Source organism: Felis catus, chromosome B2 (genome assembly GCF_018350175.1).
Source record: "Felis catus isolate Fca126 chromosome B2, F.catus_Fca126_mat1.0, whole genome shotgun sequence".
NCBI lineage: Eukaryota > Metazoa > Chordata > Mammalia > Carnivora > Felidae > Felis > Felis catus.
This window is the reverse complement of record NC_058372.1, coordinates 125,346,742-125,361,914: the sequence shown is the minus strand read 5'-3', so window position 1 is coordinate 125,361,914 and position 15,173 is coordinate 125,346,742. Positions and strand designations below refer to the sequence as shown.

Below are 15,173 nucleotides of genomic sequence, written 5' to 3'. Positions count from 1 at the left end.
TGCAATGCTGAAAGAGATCGTCCCCGATGTCATCTTCAACTACTGGTTTAGATGGGAGTATCTGGGAATCAACACAGTGGTAATACATTTCCCACCAACCACACGTGAGAGCTGATACCTCCCCGGAGCACCCCAAACTGTTCATACTGTGTGAAGTCCTAATGGAGAAATAAACCTGTCATATAAAAACTTCATTGCCAAGAAAGCTGTATTCTCCAATGAAGGGGGAGAGGGTGGAAAAGAGAGATGAAAACTAACATTTTCTGGGCATTTCTACCTAAAATGCCAGGCATTTTCTCCGTTATCTCTTTTAACCTCTAAAAAAAAAAAAAAAAACCTTGTAAGCAGCACTTCCTCCATTTTACAGAAAAAGAAACTAAGCTTCAGAGAAGTAACCCAAAGAAGCCAAAGTCACACAACTCCTAAGATGTCCTGTCAGGTTGCAAATCCAACACTCCCTTATATCAAAGTCCATGTTTGCTTCAAGGAGCCACACTGCGTAATTTTAACTTGTTGTAATTAATTCAGTATTGGGCGTATATTCTGAAAAAGAGAAGAGGGTGGCAAAGACATGAAGCTAGAAATGCCCCACTTTTTCACATTACTAATAAGAGCAGTATTCTAGATTATTGAGAATGGGCTACACAACAAAAGTCATTGATAGCCGGCGTTCAACAACATTACATAACCATAGTTTTGCAACAGCAGCAGAAGTAAATTTACTTTCCTTAATATGTTCTGGTTGTGCTAACACTGACATTCGACCGTGGGTGTTGAGCATGTAGCAACTAATGAAAACGCACCCAAGAAATTTTATATAGAACCTATCTGAGGACAAAGGCTTTGCCACAGATTCCTACGGTAGGAGAAAAATGCCCCATTCAGGGTTGGGGACAGGGGTGGGGGAGATGGGGGACAGAGCAAAGGAATTCAAGATAAAACTTTCACCTTTACATCCTGTCAAATTATGTAATCAGAATGTACACGGGCAAATTCCCCAGGAACTTTAGGAAATCATATGTGCCTGTGAATGCCTGTGTTCCATTTGTCCTCAAAAGAAGACTTACCTAGATTGCATCCAAGGGCGTGGCCCATTTCCAGAAGATCAATGAATGTTGAATCCCAGAAGGTAGGCAACAAGCACGTAGAGGACAGTATGCTAATATTCACCAGTACCATTAGATCTAGGGAAGAACAAAAAAAGATTTTGCACTTGACAAGTTTTATGCTGTGGGAAAAAAAAAAAATCCCTCCACCATCATGAGCAGGGCGGGTCACCAGCTCTCTAAGGAAATCTTGTGGCCTCTAAGGATAACCCTGTTATCACGAACCACAGCGGTGACCATCAGGCACACATGGAAGTAAATTTCTTTTTAACCGTCATTTTCCTAGAATGGCAAATATCCCATCATGTGTGTATCGACTTAAAGTAATCACCATATTAGATGTCCCCAATGAATAGCCCAGTTTGTTCTATGTCTATGTATTTGTTTGAAGTCAACTGTTTGAAATTGCTAACACGCCCCCCCAACACACACAAAAAGGCAAAAATATTTACTACAAAAGTCTACAAAAGAATACTGAGAAAAAGGCAAGACGCTAAGCATTGTGGAGATTCTTTTAACCTAGGTCTCCTCCTCTGCAAAATGGGGTCACAATACCCTCTTCTGCCCACCTCACAGAAGTATTGAAAGGATATTTTAGAAAATGTGTCAGTGAGCAACACAAGGCATTTTAACATTACTCAGCTCATAAAATTGGCATAACATAGTACAGAATTAGCCTCAAGTATTAGTCATGCCAGTAGTGAAAAAAACTAAATAAGAAATTGCAATAAGGGAAAAAATCCTTAGCGGTATACTGAGTGCTGGAGCTAGAAGAAAAGCGAAGGTGGGAGATAAAATAATAGCACCTTTCCCCCCTTTTCTGTTTTTTTTTTTTCTTTTTATCACTTCACGCCATCACCTTTGTTGTGTAACTGAGTTAGTACCTTTACTGTGCGTGGTCTGCCCCCTCACCCCCACCCCACACCAGACTGGGTGCTCCCTGAAGGCAGGAACACTAGGCAGTTTGTTCACTCGTGTGCCCTCAGCTTCTAGCATAGCACCTGGCACATGGTGACTCAGCAAATATTCTTCAACAAATGAAGTGTATAATGTGATAACGGTGCAAGGCCCCCAGTGCACCTTCAAGAAGGACCGATGGAAAGTATTTCTTTGGGCCAGTTCCTTAACAAACATTCCCAGGAAAACCTGATGGTTGCTCTCCCTCGGGCAGGACTTAGTGATGGCAGAGAAATTTGGGATTGCTCTGGACGTGGCTAGATCTTCAGGAACTGGGATTCTGCTTTCGGAATGGTGCCACGCCGTGTTTCGGTGTCAGGCTTTGGAGTGAGGACACTCCAGTCCCCCCTTATTCACGCCACCTGCTTCTCCACAAGCCCACCAGCACCCTCTCTTTGCTCCTTCAACGAGAAGGACGTCCAACTCCCCTATGAGTTTTCCTCTTCCTTCTCTGGGGCCTGTGGAAGCATTTTCCTGAGCAGGCTCCCACCTACTTTCCTAGAACTGCTGTCTTTTATCTACAGGAACTGACCTGGGGGGCGGGGAGCAGGTTGCCTCGCCCCGCCCTGCAGACTCCGGAGGGGGCGGGGGAGGAGAGGGAGCCCCGCCTACCTTTTCCCTCCCGGCGGGAAGAAGAGAGCTGGGCGCCCATCCAGGGGGAATCCAGCCCTGCTGAGGAAGTTTGTGCTTTAAAGCCTTGCACCTCACCAACGCTTCTGATTTAACTCATTGAATTTTAGAGCTAGAAGTGAACTTAGACATCAAGTTCAACTCCCTCAGCTTAGAAGCGAAGAAACTGAAGCCCACAGAGGGAAAATTAGCCTGCCTGAGGTCAACCAGCAAGTCGAGGCAGAGAAGCCTTTCCCATTTCAGTCACTCGTTTCCCTGTAGTGCCAGGAACTTCTGCAAAAGTCAGAAGCTTATTTCCTAAGACTGAACACCCGCAGTATTGTAAGAACCGCAGCAAAAGAATGCATACGGTTGTAGGCATGAATCGGATTTTCATAATTTTTGAAATGCCTATATCCAAGTAAATCCAGTAGTGGTAGTTACTTGATCTATTTAAGAAAAAAAAAAAAAAACAACTTTTTTTTCTTTTTTTTCCAAAGGCTTTCCCAGCCGGTTGCTTTAAATAACCCGTTCTCCCTAATGTATGTGAAATATGGTTTTCATTCACACACTTTGCTGCTATAATCTCAATGCACAATGTAGTCTTGTAAAGTGTGATTGAACTCAATATCTTGGTATAATGGTTACAACCAATGAGTGTCTACTTCAAGAGATGGGACTAAGTTTTCCAAAATTCTTATTTTGGGTTAACAAAGTTAGGTTTGGGGGGAGGAGGAATATAGATGAAATAAAGTCAGTGAACACCTCCAAACAAATATGTTTTTGCAAAAATAGGTTGATAAGTTGGTGTCATTGAGGGGGTAGGGGTTGCTTCTGAAGTGTGAATTGGCAGATTAAAGAACACCCAAAAAGGGAAGCCTGGGTGCCTCAGTCGGTTAGGCGGCCCACTACAGCTCAGGTCATGATCTCGCAGTGTGTGAGTTCGAGCCCCGCATCGGGCTCTGTGTTGATAGCTCAGAGACTGGAGCCTGCTTCCTATTCTGTGTCTCCCTCTCTCTCTGCCCCTTCCCTGTTTGCTCTCTGTCTCTGTCTCTCTCAAAAGTAATGAACATTAAAAAAAATAATAAAAAAAGAAGACCCAAAAAATGAGACCAGCCAGACCACAGTATTCTAGAGTTGAAAGGCCACGAAGACGTATTATCTCTATTATCTCGTCCAACCATTCCAAGTGTGGATAAGAAAACAAAAGCCCAGAGCAGGGACTGGCTGGTCCAAGGTCAGTGAGGTCTGTTGCTCTCCAGCCCGGTTCTCACCTTATCATAGTTTTCACACTGGGTGGAAAAAGAAGTAATAGGGTAAGACCAGAGAGGAACGTGGAATTTTCAGGAAATGTCATGAGTTCCACCCAACCAATAGGGAAGCTTTCAAAGTGTTTTTGTCAATTCTATTCAGTTCTGGCGGAAGAGAGTAAATGGATCTTTCAGATTCACTGGGGGAAAAAAAAGTCTCAGCAAAGGGTGGGTTAAGCAAGCAGGCTTGATTGGATGCAAATTTATTTCCAGGGACCAAGACCAGTCTGCACCTGGATAGGGAGAGATTGCCCTTGCCAAGGAGTTCAAGGTTTGCCCAAGCCCCTACCAGAGTCCTGAAGTGCATTCCTAAGAAACTTGCCTCTAAGTCAGGGTTCTTAACCCAGAGACTTCGGGCAATGTCTGAAGATGTTTTTGGTTGTCACAACTGTGGAGAGGCGTGTTACTGGCATCTAGCTCATAGAGGCTAGGGGTGCTGTCGAACACACCCTACAATACAAAGGATAACCCTCCCGATACAGAAAAGCACTGGCCTTGAATGCCAATAGTTTCAAGGCTGAGAAGACTTGCCCAAACTGCTGCCTGTCAATCAGCTTTCTGCTCAGGTCCCGTATTACTTCACCAAACGTGTCCTTCAAAACCCAAGAAATCGAGTAACAATTCTCCAAACTCATCTGTCTCTCTTCGGATCTTTAGATGTTTAACCCCCTCCCCCCAAAACTCCAGATGAAGAGTAGGCAAGCAGAAGAGGAAACAGCAATTTCAATAAAAATACTTAGTACTGAGAATATATGCGTAGGAGAGACTATTTTCCACTTATATTTTCCTTGCTCCTTGTTGTCATTCCATCATCCTTGGTAAATTTGTTTTCATTTTAAGTGTTACAAGCAGTTATTATGTATTCCAGGCAGGGCTCCCAAGCTGTGACAATTTAAATGAGGGAGTTTTTTTTATAGGAAAAAAAATGATAAAAGTATAAATGGTGTGTTGAAACACTGAAGAAAAGCTTACCTCAGAGAGCAAGATGCTTTTATATGTAGTCTTAATATTAATCCAAAATGAAACTGTCCTTCACTTCCAAAAGGGTAAGATTTGGCAGGTGTAAGATATAAAAGGGCAAGGACGTGTCCCTTCCACATTTAGAACTGTGCATCTCCTGAAAAGACTTTGAAATAAATAGTGTATAAGAAGCTACAAGTAGGGGCGCCTGAGTGGCTCAGTGAAGCGTCCAAACTCGGCTCAGGTCATGATCTCACGGTTCGTGGGTTCGAGCCCCGCATCGGGCTGTGTGCTGACAGCTGAGCCTGGAGCCTGCTTCGGATTCTGTGTCTCCCTCTCTCTCTGCCCTTCCCTTACTCATGCTCTGCCTCTGTCTCTCAAAAATAAATAAACATTGAAAAAAAAAATTTTTAAAGAAGCTACAAGTAATTTTTTAATGTTTATTTTTGAGAGAGAGAGAGAGAGAGAGAGAGAGAGTGGGTAGGGGGCAGAGAAAGAGGGAGACACAGGATCTGAAGCAGGTTTCAGGCTCCCAGCTGTCAGCACAGAGCCGGATGCGGGGCTCGAACTCACGAACCGTGAGATCGTGACCTGAGCCGAAGTCAGATGCTTAACCAACTGAGCCACCCAGGCGCCCCAGAAGCTACAAGTAATTTTTAAAATGGCTTAAATTTTGCACACATTCAACTCAGAGGAGTAGAGGAGCTCACAATGGCACAATATGGAAGAGCAGAAGGGACCCTGGGTGAAGGATATGAAAACTTGGGTTCTAGTCCAGTGTCATGAGTGTTCGCCATGGCCTCTGCAAATAATACTTTTGATGTGTTCGTTTATTCTACAATTAAAATAATAATAATAGTAACGGTAACAACAACAGCACAAACAATAATTGCCTCACCGACCTCATAAGGTTGTTGCAAGGCTCACAGTGCATGTAAATGTAAATGCCAGGATGTAGCCTACCTACTATTTACCACATAGCAGCTGGGCCATGGACCCTTTCATCAAAATGAGGCGTGGCCACTGCTCGCAAACTCTCAGGGCAGGATCATACCCAGAGCCATGACAAAGGGGAGTTTTCGATGGATTACTTATTGCACTCTTTAAAATTTCCTTTTCTTAATTAAAAAAAAAAAAATTCTATAAGGTGAGGCATTACTGGAGTACGATGAATATGGCTTAAATAAATATCTTTACAGAAAAAAATCCTGGCAAGGTGTCGTGACCCTGAAACCACAGTGTTAAATGTTAACTACCAAAGAGAAAATTTGCTGTCTTGAAACTTCTAACAAACCGGTGAATGAGTGAGAGTTCGCAACAACTCTGAAGGGGTCAACCAATGGAATTTATGTACTTTGTAAAGTAGCCCTAAATCTTATTGGCTGTGTCACAGCATTAAACAAGACAGGGAATATGTATGTCTTTGGTTTGCAGAGGGGATGATACAAACAGAAAATTACTATTAAGGGAAAGAAAGGAAAAAGCATCACTAGATAAAGTAACCTATCCCAAAAGGAGGTGAGAAGTTTCTAGCACATTTGGAAGTTGTTATTTTGTTTATGAGCCCTGGGTATGTTTGACGCAAAATTTTACGGAGGCAACAAAATGGTGGATAAAGGAAAACTAGTAGATGCAATTTATTTAGGCTCTCAAAGGGCTTTTGATGAAGTCCTACACAAGAGACTGTTAAGGGAACTTGCCAACCACTGGGCAAGAGGTAAAAAGCTGTCAACCATGAGTTAAAAGTGAGTTAAGAGATAGAGGGGGAATGAAAAAATAAATGACCAGCTCTCAGCATGGAAAAGAGTTAATAGTGGGGTATCAGCAATCGGTGTAAGAATAGTCTCCTCTAGGATATTTATTAACATCCTCGAAAATGAACCAAATAATGAGGTGCTGAAATTTGCCGACTAAACAAAACTATTTTGGTTCCCTAAATCTATACAGATGGAAGTGAGAAACATAGACTCTAAGCTCAGTAATTGGGTGAAACAGTGGCAGATGAAACTCAGAGCAGACAAGTGCAGAGTATTGCATGTTGGAAGTAGCAATTTAAATTACTCATCCACTCGGGTGAGTTCTGAATTAGTTCTACTTACAGGGAAAAGATTTAGGCTCATGGCAGACATCTTAATGAAGACGTATGCGTGATGCTCAGTAGAGTTTAAAAACCAAAAGAAAGAACGAAAAATAAGAAAGAAAGAAAGAAAGAAAGAAAGAAAGAAAGAAAGAAAGAAAGAAAGAGAAATTAAAGAAAGAAAGAAAGAAAGAAAGAAAGAAAGAAAGAAAGAAAGAAAAAGAAAGAGAAAGAAAGAGAAAGAAAATACACTATTTAATTGCAGTAAAAATGAAAGGGAACATATTCCAATGTCATTACAGAAATCAGTGGTACACGCTTATTCTGCATTCAGTTAAAATCACCTTGTTTCCAAAAGAAGATGGTAAAAATAGAAAGAAATATCTGATAACACCAGGAACCTCATTACAAGCAATGGGGAAAGACAGGTACAATCTCCTAAGGGAGGTCTTTAAAGTTATCAATTATTCATAATTGGAATGAAGTAAAGATGAACATAGGGGGTATATATGTTTTCCATAAAGGTAAAAACCTATATTAATATTTTTGCAGCTTGTAGGCAGACTAGGAATGTCTGTAAATGGCATCATAAATTGAATTTTCTTCTGATATGAGATGTTATGAGCTGGTCTCAGTTCCGCCTCATGAGATCCAGTCTGTCTTCTTACTTATTAGTTGCCATTGTCATCTTTTCTAAGATGGGAGATGAGAAAATGTATATATTAAAAAGTTTCATAAGTATTATTTCAAATACCATTTGCAAATTGTTTATATCTTCTTCCAAGCCCAGAAAATGCACAAAGATCTAATATTGAAATCGTGTACCAACTCCAATAAAATAAAGGCAAGTGTCAGTTAAGTCATTGCATTCCCCTGACCCTGGAGGTTCCCAAATACACAAATCATTGCACACTCTTTTTTCCATCTTCCCCAGGAGGCAATTCATCAATGGATTTGTCCACCAGGAGCAATAAGATTGCCTACCCCTCTGCCCTTCTCTTCTCCCCAACTGTCTCAGTGAGATTGGCAACTGTGGTTACCAGAAGGTAATCAATCCCCAGGCTTCCAGAGATCAAGCATCTGCTGACAGAGGTCAGAAAGAAATGCTCTCCCACAATGCCAAGTACTTTATAATTGACCGAGTGCTTGTAGAGAAAATGACATCCTAACACTCAAGCTAAGGATCGCACAACTGGGCAGGTACATGGAGAGCAGGGCATGATGGTGGAAACAGTTACTGGCTAATTCCCCTCCTGCAGTATTTTGACCTTACCAGAGGGTTGGGGCTGAGCTAGTGGAGTCTTGGCATTTCTTTGCCTGGATTTACTATGTTGAGGCAACTGATGTGCTGGGGAACTTCAGAAGTACTTTTCCTTGTTTGCTTTTCTTCCTGAAATCTAATCCCTGAGCAATGTGATAAACAAAAATAAACTAAGAATGACTAGCAATAAAACATGAGCAAGAACAAACCAAATATTAATGTAAAAATAGCATTAATAGAAGCTAAAATATGAATTTCACCACAGAAGGGTCACAGCATAGCATTTTTGCAAGTGAAGTGTAGTTATTCTGGAAGAGATCAGCTTATCCTTAAGAAATGATTTTTTTTCTCAGACAGGAATTTGAATGCTTAATAAAACATTTCAGATGACATAGATATTTTCCACTCCAAATGTGTAGATTCTTTCTAAAAGAGGGCATAAGGTAACATTTTCACAGCAATTCTGCAAAATACGAAGGGCAGACTGATTTGCTGGGTGTTGGCATAACACAAGAGCGTTACATCAAGTGGAAAGTTACTGGCATGGGCCAGTGTTTACAGAAGTACCTTCACCTCTACACTCTTTGCACCAAAATATCTTATAAGCTTCTTCCAAAAGACAAACACACACACACACACACACACACACACACACACACACAGCTGTTAAATAACTTTGCTATTTTTAGGCTACATCTACTCATCATTTATCTTTGTTCTACTTATGATGACTTATAGATATCAATGTTGCCACCCCCACCCCTCACTTGGGCCTTCCCCAGTCTCTACAGATGCCAGATTTTGTGAACGACAATATCAACACCACTGTCATCCAAACTATTACACTAAGTGTACACACCAATGGGATGAGAGAGACATATTCAATATGCTCAGTATGGTTCATCCAAAAGGGCAATTAAAATTCCTGTATGGTAAGCAACTCACTCAGAGAGATGGATGTTAGTTATCTAAGACAGTGACTCTCCAGAATATAACCATAAAGAAAAAAGAGTTTCAGAAAGAAAGAAAGAAAGAAAGAAAGAAAGAAAGAAAGAAAGAAAGAAAGAAAAGAAGAAAGAAAGAAAGAAAGAAAGAAAGAAAGAAAGAAAGAAAAGAAGGAAGGAAGGAAGGAAGGAAGGAAGGAAGGAAGGAAGGAAGAAAGAAAAAAGGAAGGAAGGAAGGAAGGAAGGAAGGAAGGAAGGAAGGAAGGAAGGAAGAAAAAAGGAAGGAAGGAAGGAAGGAAGGAAGGAAGGAAGGAAGGAAGAAAGAAAAAAGGAAGGAAGGAAGGAAGGAAGGAAGGAAGGAAGGAAGGAAGGAAGGAAGGAAAAAAGAAAAGTAATAAGAGTTCCTTAACAGCCAAAACAGATGTCAAAATCCATGCAGTTCATGGATGAATTCTTCAGGTTGTTGCTCAAAGCCAATTTGCTTTTTTTTTCCCTTAAATTAATTAATGTATTAATTGCATAAGAATATTTTCCTCAGTTTAGATCATTCTTGTAGTCTATGAATGAAACCTTCATTGTAATGTAACTGCTTTACTGAGATATAATTCACATAGCATATATCTCAGTAAATATAATTCATTCATTTAAAGTACACAATTCAATATTGTTGGTTTTTTTAGTACATTCGCAGATATGCACAACCATTACCAAAATCCATTTTAGAACATTTTCATCACCTCAAAAAGAAACCCCATATCCTTTAGCTATCATTACCCTATTCCCATGCTCCTATCCCCACCCCAACCCTAAGCAATCACTAATCTACTTATTATCTCTAAAGATCTCCCTATTCTGGTCTTCATGTGAATGGAATCATATATGATCTTTGTGACTGGCTTCTTTCACTTAGCATAATGTTTTTAAGGTTTATCCATATTGTAGTAGGTATCAGTACTGCATTCCTCTTAATGGCCCAACCATATTCCATTGTGTGGCTACACTACATTTTACTCATCCATGTGCCAATTGAATGGACGTTTAGATTGTTTCCATTTTCTGGCTACTCTGAGCTCATGCTGCTGTAAACATTCACATACAAGTTTCGGTATAGACATATGTTTTCATTTCTCTTGGATGTATACTTACGAGTAGAATTACCCAGTCATATGTATAAGTCTGCGGGTCTGTGTTTAATCACTTGATGTGTTTTCCAAAGCAACGACACCACTTCGCATTCCTCCCAAGTGTGTGAGGGTTCCAGTTACTCCTCATCTTCATCAACACGAGTCTTATTGGACTTTTTGACCATAGCCACTCTGATGAGTACAAAGCGGTATCTCGTTATGGTTTTCCTTTCATTTCCCTGATAACTAATGCCATCAAGCATCGTTTTCATGTGCTTATGGGCCATTTGTATATCTGCTTCGGAGAAATATGGATCCTGATTCTTAGCCCATTTTTTTTTTTAATTAGGAGCCAGTATACATTTACTTTACACATTATGTTAACAACTGATTCTTCAGCTAACAAATGATGAGAAATAGCAAACAGTAGGTGGGGAGGAACGATTAAGGCCAGCCATACCAACTAACCTGATATAATAAGAGAAGGGTTGAATGGCAACTCTCAATTTTTGGCTCTGGTCATGATCGCAGGGTGGTGGGATCAAGCCCAGCATCAGGCTTTGTGCTGAGTGTGGAACCTGCTTAAGATTCTCTCCCTCTCCCTCTACGCCTCTCCTCTGCTCACTAAATAAATAAATAAATAAATAAATAAATAGCTAAATAAGTAAATAAAAGGAAAAGATATAAAAACCAAACATAGGGGAGCCTGGGTGGCTCAGTCGGTTGAGCATCCGACTTCAGCTCAGGTCACGATCTCGCAGTCTGTGAGTTTGAGCCCCGTGTCAGGCTCTGGGCTGATGGCTTAGAGCCTGGAGCCTGTTTCCGATTCTGTGTCTCCCTCTCTCTCTGCCCCTCCCCCGTTCATTCTCTGTCTCTCTCTGTCTCAAAAATAAATAAACGTCAAAAAATTTAAAAAAAAAATAAATAAAAGCATTAAAAAATTTTAAAAAACAAACATAAAACCTCAGAAAGTAGAACATTCTCCAGTCCTATAGGATAGAAAGGACCATTTCAATGGGCTCTGGAAGTATCTTTGTGTTACAATATGGAAAATGACTCAGGTTTATGGTGATTACATTATATCCTCTTTACAGGATCATTTCAAATTCTATATGGACCATTTACAAAGGCTGGGAGGTCTATAATAAAATTTAGGGCTGTGACAAACGGGGATTAAGATTTGTTATCAACAGTGTGCTCTTAAATGTTTGTAACAACCAATTCTTCAGGGAGAAGAAAAGGTCTGATTTGCACTCCACAGCTGATTTCAAGCTACCTAAGTGATGGCAACCAGCACAAGAACTTCCTGAAAATTTAACAGTTGGTTCACAAGTCAGTGGAAGCCAACTTGGACATACCACAGCATGATGTGTGACTGACATAAACTAGACACTGTGTTAGTCTCTTTACATACATTACCTTATTACTGCTCTCAATAATCTTTAAGAAGGATTAAATGTATTCATCCCCAAAGTAAACTGAGTCTCAGAAAGATTGTACGACCTTGCCCAGAGAGACCCAGGTAAGAAATCCATTCTGGTCTTTCCAAAGGCTGTGTTCTTCCTGGTACATTAAGTTGATCATCGTTGTTAAGTTAGTCAAAAACAATTCTTAAATTGGATGAAAAGGAACTTCTGAAAGAGAGTCATCCATTACTCCGAAGTTTTACTCATTTGGAACACCACCAGCTTTGACGTGCATGAGCGAGTGAGGTGTAGTACAAGTATTCAGAACCAGAAGCAGCTCACTGCATCTTCCCCAGAGTCAAATGGACAGAAAACTATTATACGATAAGGCCAAAAGTCAGGCCAAAAGAGTTTGCAAACAAAGCTTCCCAGCACCCCAAGCAGTGTAGAAAGTGGCTCTGAGTAATCTAGAGACAGTCCCTTCCAGCTTTGCATTCAGCAGTAGCTCCTGCCAAGACCATCCCTTGCCAGGGCTGGGCATGGGACTCTCACCACATCAGTTCCGCATGCCCCTGGCTCATGCATTCCCACATGCAAAGTCAGCACGTAACACTTAACAAACAGAGAGTCTTATGGCAAAATACAGAAAATCCCATTTCAGCATAAATCATGTGACAGTATTCCCCCCTACCTGCAAAAAAACAAAAACAAAAACAAAAACAAAAAAACAAGGTAGCGCCTGACCACACTTTTTGGAAGCAGAAGGAGTATATCCTGGAACTGAACATCACCAGGATTCTATTCAAATAAAACACCAAATTCTCCACCCAGAAGCTAATGATCACCATACATAACAATTTGTAATTAGACAAATTGTATGGAAGGAATCACTTATGCAATCAGTGGCAAGTTTCAACTTCTGTTTCCAGCCAGTATCAAAGAGGTGGGGCGATCCACTGCAGGATAACACATTCCCTTTGCCCTCCCTGGCACCCACTGTGGAATATATTACTCCATTATGGAAGCTGCTATTGTATGCCTGTTAGGTAAGTAGGATTTGTAATTCAGCAACCAAGCTTTGGTAATTATCTCTATGCCAGCCGAGGCTCAAACCTCACCATGTCCAAAAGGCTTCAGTTCTCCAAACAACCTAAGAAGGAGATCAAGTCTTTGGAAGGTCTACTTTTAACTTACAGCAAGAACACATAGCTGTATTCTCTCAATATCTTCAAGAACCTGGGACTATTAATGTACAATACTCTTCATTGTACTGTGCTCTGCTCTATATTAAAACCTGAATGAACTGGATAAAAAAAAAAATACATGCACTTTTTCTTAACCTTTCACCCAACAAAGAATACAATAAACAGTAGCCTCATTCAGAGATCTTTGGTACAAAGCAGAATGCTTTGACACTGAATATTGCCATGATTATAGGCTTAGTAGTAGACATGCAGGGGAATAAAAGGAGAAAAAAAAAACAAGAAGAGAGCAGTGATGGACAAAATTTAGAGACCTCCTCCCATCCTCTCCTTTCCACAGCCCACATCATTGGCACCCATGTCCACCTTCAATGGATGGCCCATCAATAACTAAGAGTGCTTTGCTGGATGCTACAACATTTTATACCAACCTTCATCATGCTGTGCTCCCTACCTCTTTCCTCTGTTCCTCTTGTGCTCCAATTTGCAGGTTAGCCATTTGGAATCTCATGTCCTTAGGGCCAGGCTTTTGGTTGTTAAGAAATACAATTCACTAGCCCAACGAGCTAATGGAAAAAGAATAAAGTAGATGACAGAGCTCATCCCCCTGCCCCCTATAGGTACATTCAAACTACTACCGACAGCCTCCTGGAGGTGATTGCTATCCTTTCATTGACTCACCCCAAGAGAGATCCCAGAGGTGAAGATCCCAGTATAGACTACAAAAAAAGATGACACCATGTCAGACTTTATCCTTGGCCACTAGGGTAGAGATAGTCAACGTGAAGAACAGGTGACATGAGATTACATGGCTAGACCTGGCTTCATCAGCATGCACGTTTCTCAACAGTATGCAGATGGCCAAGCAGAGACCCAGCCAGCCTTCCCTGAGGGACTCATTTCCATTCCCATCTCCATACAGATTAACCACAACCCACATTTGAGTCACAACACCCAACAAAGTGGATGGCTTGTAAAAAACAATGTTTTAGAATTCGAGCACCAGAAACACCAGTCTCTAGCAACAACCCTTATCATAACTAAGATGTTGTGAGTTGTGCCACCAATTTCATGTGGCTGGAAGGTTCTTTTGTTTGCCAGGCAGGTAAAACAAGGGTTGACTCCTTTAAACAATCTCCCTTCCCCTACATACCCGTCATATACAGAATTCCTTTGGAAGCCACTGAAAATCCCTGTCACAGAACAGAGGGATGAGAACAATCCATTTGTTTCTATATAAATCTAAGCTCTGCTTCCAACTATTCTAGCTAGTTCCCTTTTCTTTTTCAGACCTCTTGTCAAAATTCTCACATTCCAGGAAAGCTTTTCGTACAATGGGTCTCCTCTACATCAAAATGGCTCCAGTCCAAAGGTTGTGCCAAAGAAAAATTCAGCTAGCTGCCAGCAATGTCTTGGCAGCTTGACTGACCTTTCCTTTCTCTACGTTTTTGTTTTTTAATTGTCGTGTCTATCTCAGTTAAGTGACAAACACGTGAGGTAGGAACTGCTTTTATCCTCGTGTTTCTACAGTGCTTCAGATGATGACTCTACTCAATAAATTGAAAATCATTATTATATACAAATGCATATGCTAATGCATGACCTTCAAACTCAGATGGCAGAATGAATAAACAATTACTGGCAAACACCGTGGCATGGCATTTTAGTGAAGTCATCACAGAATCACTAGCAATTATACTTGCAAACTTAAGGTGAGGTGTCTATGGACTTGAAAGAGAGAAAAACACATTTTTGTTTTAAAAAGAGAAACAGAAAAACTGAAAAAATTAGACTCAACACCTTAACATTCAGATCCAGAACTACAGTACAATCTTCCCAACACACACACACACACACACACACACGCACACCCACACGCACGCAGATACACACAGTAGCGTGCTGGATAAAATCAAGGCAGTTTTGTTTAAAAAAGAAATCCAATCACATTAGTCAAATGCTATTCCTCAGAAGCATAACAAAACTAAAGAAACCAAGTAGAAGGCAAAGATATGAAGTATTTTGACCTACCGTACATTTTTAAGTTTTGTCTTGCTTGACGTTGGGCAATTAAAGAACTACATCCTGAAATCATCTTCTCATTGGATGGACTCATTAGGGCTTAGAAGGCCTTTCTCGGTAAGTAATTATTAATGGTCCAGTGCCAGCCCAGAGATGCATACCTCATGGGATTCCAGAGAGGTTGGTCTTTACCTG

General features: G+C 40.8%; 1 long non-coding RNA gene across 1 annotated transcript; it reads right to left on the bottom strand.

Moving 5' to 3' along the window:
• Positions 1–6,555: 6,555 nt before the first annotated feature.
• On the bottom strand, positions 6,556–10,956 carry LOC109500222. The gene is made up of 3 exons (XR_002157869.3): positions 10,371–10,956; positions 8,293–8,423; positions 6,556–7,712 (listed from the first exon to the last, which is right to left on the bottom strand). It is a non-coding gene; the product is annotated as an uncharacterized LOC109500222 (long non-coding RNA).
• Positions 10,957–15,173: the final 4,217 nt, after the last annotated feature.